General features: G+C 33.4%; 1 long non-coding RNA gene across 1 annotated transcript; it reads left to right on the plus strand.

The window, feature by feature from the left end:
- The first annotated feature begins 206 nt into the window (after positions 1–206).
- Positions 207–1,279, plus strand: LOC144515086 (uncharacterized). Its single transcript, XR_013501698.1, has 2 exons — positions 207–364; positions 717–1,279. It is a non-coding gene; the product is annotated as an uncharacterized LOC144515086 (long non-coding RNA).
- The last annotated feature ends 6,418 nt before the right edge of the window (positions 1,280–7,697 follow it).

Here is a 7,697-nt window from a genome sequence, read left to right on the forward strand (position 1 = left end):
GGCGTGTATTATAATATGATATTATAATATTTTTAGAGTATAAAGATGGAGGAGTTCTCAGTCTTTTCTATCTCTCTCTCTGTCATTCAGGTAAATATACTTTTGATTTTCTCTGTCTTTGAGACGTTTAAACTTCTCTGATTGGTTTAGATTCTGCTGTGTTTTTCTAATATTTTTGTCACTTTTTCAGTAGTTCTTGCAGCTTTTTTGTCACTTTTTTGACATTTTTGTTGCCTTTTCTGTAGTTTTTTGAATTTTTTGTGTGTTTGTAGTTAACTGTGATGTAACGTGTGTGTTATGATGTGATATTCCAGGTATCTCTCCTGCTGCCGACTCTAGAACTCATCTCTCTCCCGTCATTCAGGTAAATATACTTTCTATTATTATTCTGTCTTTAACACATTTAAACTCTGTATGTTTATATCTGCAGTCATTCAGAACTTATTCTGGCTGCATCAGGACTTCATGGATTTCTTCTGCAAAAAGATTTAGATTAATAATCCTGTGAGCAGTTATTCTGATGTCACTTAACAAGTTCTTACATCATCAGACAGTTAGGAGACATTTATAAAACTAAAGACATATATATGATAATATAAAGAGATGTTAGATATGTCAGAGTAAAGTCTCTAACAGCTTTTATATGATAATATAAAGAGATGTTAGATATGTCAGAGTAAAGTCTCTAACAGCTTTTATAACTCTGTATTCTCCAGATCAACATGAAGATCTCTATCTTTGCCGGTGTTCTGCTGATCTCTGCTGCCGTGCTTTCTGTAGATGGACTAGATCCAAGAGTTCAGAAGTTTATAAATCAGCATATCTTCCAGAACATGGATCGTAACCGCTGCGACGCCTGAGATAACCAAGAAAAAAAATCAGTAAAACCAACAGCAATAGGTGTAAGGAGGTTAACACCTTCATCAGTCGACGTATGCCGCCGTCAAACCCGTCTGTAGGGAGTGGAGGAAGTCCATACGGTACTGGTGGTAATCTGAGAATCAGCAATGACAAGTTCAGAGTTGTTAATTGTAATTGTAATGTCAACCTCAGGCTTCCCAACTGTGGCTGCCGTGGCTCTAGTGACAACAGGAGAATTAGTAATCGGATGTGATGCCACCGGTAACCCAGTTCACTACGAAGAAGGTGTGTACATTCCCAACTGATCAAAGTTTGGGTTTATTGGGTTTTTTACGCTCTTTTGCGTACCCATTATCAACTGTTGAATCAGTGTGTGTAACGTCTGTCTCCTGTTCAATAAAACACATTTAACATCTTACACTTGTGTCTGTTTTTAATGCAGTCCTGTGCAATCATTGATGAAGCAGATGTGAATAATAACAGAGATGGTAATGTTTTGATGCTTTAGCTGCTTTTTTTAAACCTCATATGTGTCTTTTGATGTTCTTGTTGATTTTGTCGCCTTATAATGAACAATATAGGGTCTCCTGGGACTTTTAAGTGCATGTTTCACACTAAAATATGCCATACACACAAAACTGAAAAAGTATGTACATGCACAGAAATATTCAAATGTATAAAACTCGTCGTACGCCAGGTCCTGTGCACCTTTCCTTTATACATAACAATCAATGTGAAATTGAACGCATGTGACCCGCCTTGCTTCCTCCGTAAATGAACATGCAAATGACTATAAGTAATTCTGACATCATTCAATCCATCATTGTCCAATCAAAAGAGATAATCTACGTGAGAAGAACAGCTAAATTTGCAAGAAAGTAAGTAGATTTTGTGTGGAATATATCTTAAACTATAAGTACTTGGACAGAAGTTAGTATTTGGGATAAAGCTTTTAATGTTATAAGAACTTGGAAAGGTTCTGCATTTTTTAGTTAGAATTTGCCACTTTAAAGAGCCAGACAAGACTGCCTACTGCCCACACATTATAACGGCAAGTTCATTTTATACATCACACCGTGTAGCGTGAAGACCAGAGTTCACCACCATTTGTGCGTTAGTATAACTAATCTACTGACGGAACAAATATTCATATATAATGGTGTTTCTGGTGTTTAGTGTTTGTGGGTCCTAGTGTTGGACCTGTGTGTGTGTGAATTTGAGTTTTTCTAGTGTTTAGTGTTTGCTGAGCTTCATGCGATGACATAAGTTAAGTTTAAACTACAAAAAGACTAGTTAAAAACATTTTTGGGGGTTAAAACAGGGGTCCTCTTAAGTAGTACTCCCGGGACATGAACCCTTTCTGAAAACTTAAAACTAAACCAGCAAACATGATTGGTTTCAGATAACTGAACCAGACTTATTCTGAGAAACAGGAAGTCAAAGAAGCAGTTCCTCAACATGAGACAGCCCTTTACCAACCTTTCAGGTTTTGAGCTTCCAGATAAATTATATCTGCAGATTTGATAATATGCAGTCTGACTTACATGAAATGCAATATAACCACGTCGCATCAAGAGCTCGATATCCTACGAAACTTGGTGTGTATTAACTTTAAACAAACAACTTGTGTTTGTGTGTGTGTGTGTGTGTGTTTGTGTTGTGTGTGTGTATGTATATTTGTGTGAGTGTGTGTGTGTGTGTGTGTGTGTGTGTGCGTGAGTGTGTGTGTGTCTGTAAGTGTGTGTATTTGTGTGCTTGTGCGTGTGTATATGTGAGTTTGTGTGTGTGCATGTGCGTTTTTGTGTTTGTTTTTGTGTGCGTGTGTGTGTGTGTGTGTGTGTGTGTGTGTGTGTGTGTGTGTGTGTGTGTGTGTCTGTATGTGTGTGTGTGTGTATGTGTGTGTGTGTGTGTGTGTGTGTGTGTGTGTGTGTGTGTATGTGTGTGTGTGTATATGTGTGTGTGTGTGTGTGTGTGTGTGTGTGTGTGTGTGTGTGTGTATGTGTGTGTGTGTGTGTGTATGTGTGTGTGTGTATATGTGTGTGTGTGTGTGTGTGTATGTTTGTGTGTGTGTGTGTGTGTGTGTGTTCGTTCCTGAAACCCTTTCTCTACCAACTCTTCGGTAAGACGAACTCTGACTCTTCTCCAACTTGCTTGCTGGGATAAGTGCTCGTTCACCTCTTTCTTAAATAGACCACAGTATCAATCACAGATTTACTGATGCAGAAATGGAGAAGACGCGTGCGCATACGTTTAACCCGCTGAGCAGCAGCTGTTAATGCGTAAGGATTTAAAAAGATCTACTTAGGGCCTACTAGTCACTCCACATTTTTACAAAGTTTTAATTGCTTTTAATATGCTTGTTTTATGTGTTGGTTTTATTGATGTATCTGTTTTTATCTGCTAAATGTGCTGGTTGTACTGTAAAGTGTCTTTGAGTAGCCTGTAAAGCACTATATAAATAAAATATTTCATTATTTAGCCTACTTTGCCTTAAAAGTGAGCAGAGGGAATTAATGTTCCTCCGGCAATTTACCCTAAGGACTAGGCTTAATTTCAAACCCTTATTCATAATGAGAGAATTTGTTTTACAACCATATCCACAAATCTCTATAAGCTGTCTAATTATAAATATCTTTCTACAATTAATGTTCATACAGAACAAACATGACTGGACAAAAACTAGAAAAAGAAGTAATTGACTTCAATACACACTGTAAGCATATCTGTAAAACAATATAGCCTATTATTCATGTTTGTTTCTCACTCCCAAGCTCCAAGATGCATGACAGCACCAAATAAAAAGATTAAGAAGCTTTGAGGCATCCCAACACATTCCCACTACCATCTCGTAAAACACGGACGTTTGGTCAGGTGCCATTGTTGTCGTTATTGACGCTAAAAGTCTCCTTTAGAGTCCGCTGCACGGTATGGGAGGATCCCCCTGCCTCCCCCCGCCTCTCCATGTTGCACGGGGCATATTCACGGGGAGAGCAGCGGAGGAGGAAAAACCCCTTTTCTTCGCATTGTCCCACTTTATCTTCGGTGCATGTGCAACCATTTCTTACCATCCAAAAAACTGCAATAGTAGGATTTAAATCAAACTTGTGAAAGCAATATTGACAAGTAATGCATGTTAATAAAAATAAAGCAGAACACATTCAGAAGACAACGGAATAACTGTTAAACACGTTTATTAAGGATCAGAGCAGCAGCTGATTTAACACATCACTTTGGTGATGAAGCACAACACCGGTTTTGTGTAAAACGAGAGTTAACGTGTGAGGACGTGTGGCAGACAGAGTCTCCCTTTAACAACACATCTAAAGTCCTGACAAGCTGCAAAGACTAAAACACAATGGCTGCCCTATAAAGCCCTAACAATGTTCCTTAGCCATGGTAGAACTTTATAAAAAGCAAATAAAAGATTACATTTTAAAAGTGAGTGTCCGAGGAAGAGATGGAGTGACCCTGCCCTGAGGAAGCCCGGGGCCCCCATCTGGAGCCAGGCCCAGATGGAGGGCTCATCAGAGAACGTCTGGTGGCCGGGTTTGCCACGGAGCCCGGCCGGGCACAGCCCGAAAAAGCTACGTGGCATCCATCTCTCCATCCCATGGGCCCACCACCTGTTGGAGGAACCGCTGGGATCGGGTGCGCTGCCAAACGGGTGGCAGTGAAGGTCAGGGGTCTCGACGGACCAGATAATATAATATGACTTTTTTTCAACATACCGTAATCTGACTTTTTTTCAAAAATACTATACTGTGACTTTTTTTGACATACCATAACTTGACTATTTTCACCATATTATGTTGTGACTTTTTTCAACATAGCCTAATGTGACTTTTCTTTCAACATACTATACTTTGACTTTTTTCAACATACCATAATATGACATTTTTCAAAATACCATAATATGACTTTTTTCAAAATACTATACTTTGACTTTTTTCAACATACAATATGACTTTTTTCAACATACCATAATATGACTTTTTTCGACATACCATTATATGACTTTTTTTTACATACCATAAAATGATTTTTTTTGATATACCATAATATGACTTTTTTCAACATACCATAATATGACTTTTTTCAACATACCATAATATGACTTTTTTCAACATACCATAATATGACTTTTTTCAACATACCATAATATGACTTTTTTCAACATACCATAATATGACTTTTTTCGACATGCTGTACTGTGACTTTTTTCAACATACCATAATATGACTTTTTTCAACATACCATAATATGACTTTTTTCAACATACCATAATATGACTTTTTTCAACATACTATATTATAACTTTTTTGAAATACTATACTTTGACTTTTTTCAACATACCATAATATGACTTTTTTCAACATACCATAATATGACTTGTTTTGATATACCATAATATGACTTTTTTCGACATGCTGTACTGTGACTTTGTTCAACATACCATAATATGACTTTTTTCAACATACTATATAACTTTTTTTCGAAATACTATACTGTGACTTTTTTCAACTTACCATAATATGACTTTTTTTCCAAATACTATACTGTGAATTTTTTCAACATACCATAATATGACTTTTTTCAGTATACCATAATATGACTTTTTTGTAACATACCATAATGTGACTTTTTTCAACATACCATAATATGACTTTTTTTCGACATACCATAATATGACTTTTTTCGAAGTACTATACTGTGACTTTTTTCGACATACCATTATATGACTTTTTTTTACATACCATAAAATGATTTTTTTTGATATACCATAATATGACTTTTTTCGACATGCTGTACTGTGACTTTTTTCAACATAGCATAATTTGACTTGTTTCAACATAGCATAATATGAATTTTTTCAACATACTATATTATGACTTTTTTCAAAATACTATACTTTGACTTTTTTCAACATACTATAATATGACTTTTTTCAACATACCATAATATGACTTTATTCAACATACCATAATATGACTTTTTTCAAAATACTATACTGTGACTTTTTTCAACATACCATAATATGACTTTTTTCAACATACCATAATATGACTTTTTTTCAACATACCATAATATGACTTTTTTTCAAACATACCATAATATGACTTTTTTTCAACATACCATAATATGACTTTTTTTTCGACATACTATACTGTGACTTTTTTTCAACATACCATAATATGACTTTTTTTCGACATACTATACTGTGACTTTTTTTCAAACATACTATAATATGACTTTTTTCAAAATACTATACTGTGACTTTTTGACATACCATAATATGACTTTATTCAACATACCATAATATGACTTTTTTCAAAATAACATAATATGACTTTTTTCAACATAGCATAATTTGACTTTTTTCAACATAACATAATATGACTTTGTTTTGATATACCATAATATGACTTTTTTCAACATACCATAATATGACTTTTTTCAACATACTATACTGACTTTGTTCAACATACCATATTGTGACTTTTTTCAACATAACATAATATGACTTTGTTTTGATATACCATAATATGACTTTTTTCAACATACCATAATATGACTTTTTTCAACACACCATAATATGACTTTTTTCAACATACTATATAACTTTTTTCGAAATACTATGCTGTGACTTTTTTTCAAAATACTATACTGAGACTTTTTTCAACATACCATAATTTGAATTTTTTCAACATGCCATAATATGACTTTTTTCGACATGCTGTACTGTGACTTTTTTCAACATAGCATAATTTTAATTTTTTAAACATACCACAATATGACTTTTTTCAACATACCATAATATGACTTTATTCATCATACCATAATATGACTTTTTTCAACACGCTGTACTGTGACTTTTTTAAACATACCATGATATGACTTTTTTCAAAATACTATACTGTGACTTTTTTCAACATACAATAATATGACTTTTTTCAACATACCATAATATGACTTTATTCAACATACCATAATATGACTTTTTTCAAAATACTATACTGTGACTTTTTTCAACATACTATATATAACTTTTTTTCGAAATACTATACTGTGACTTTTTTCAACATACCATAATATGACTTGTTTTGATATACCATAATATGACTTTTTTCGACATGCTGTACTGTGACTTTTTTCAACATAGCATAATTTGACTTTTTTCAACATACCATTATATGACTTTTTTCAAAATACTATACTGTGACTTTTTTCAACATACCATAATATGACTTTTTTCAACATACCATAATATGACTTTTTTCCAAATACTATACTGTGACTTTTTTCAACATACTATATAACTTTTTTCGAAATACTATACTGTGACTTTTTTCGAAATATTATACTGTGACTTTTTTCAACATACCATAATATGACTTTTTTCAACATACCATAATGACTTTTTTTAAAATACCATAATATGACTTTTTTCAACATACCATAATATGACTTTTCTTGACATACTATACTGTGACTTTTGTCAACATACCATAATATGACTTTTTTCAACATACTATACTGTGACTTTTTTCAACATACCATAATATGACTTTTTTCAACATACCATAATATGACTTTTTTCAACATACCATAATATGACTTTTTTCAACATACTATATTATAACTTTTTTCGAAATACTATACTGTGACTTTTTTCAACATACTATATTATAACTTTTTTCGAAATACTATACTGTGACTTTTTTCAACATACCATAATGACTTTTTTCAACATACTATATTATGACTTTTTTGACAAAATTTACTGTGACTTTTTTCAAAATAACATATGACTTTTTTCAACATACTATAACTTTTTT

This window comes from Sander vitreus, unplaced genomic scaffold (genome assembly GCF_031162955.1).
Source record: "Sander vitreus isolate 19-12246 unplaced genomic scaffold, sanVit1 ctg904_0, whole genome shotgun sequence".
NCBI lineage: Eukaryota > Metazoa > Chordata > Actinopteri > Perciformes > Percidae > Sander > Sander vitreus.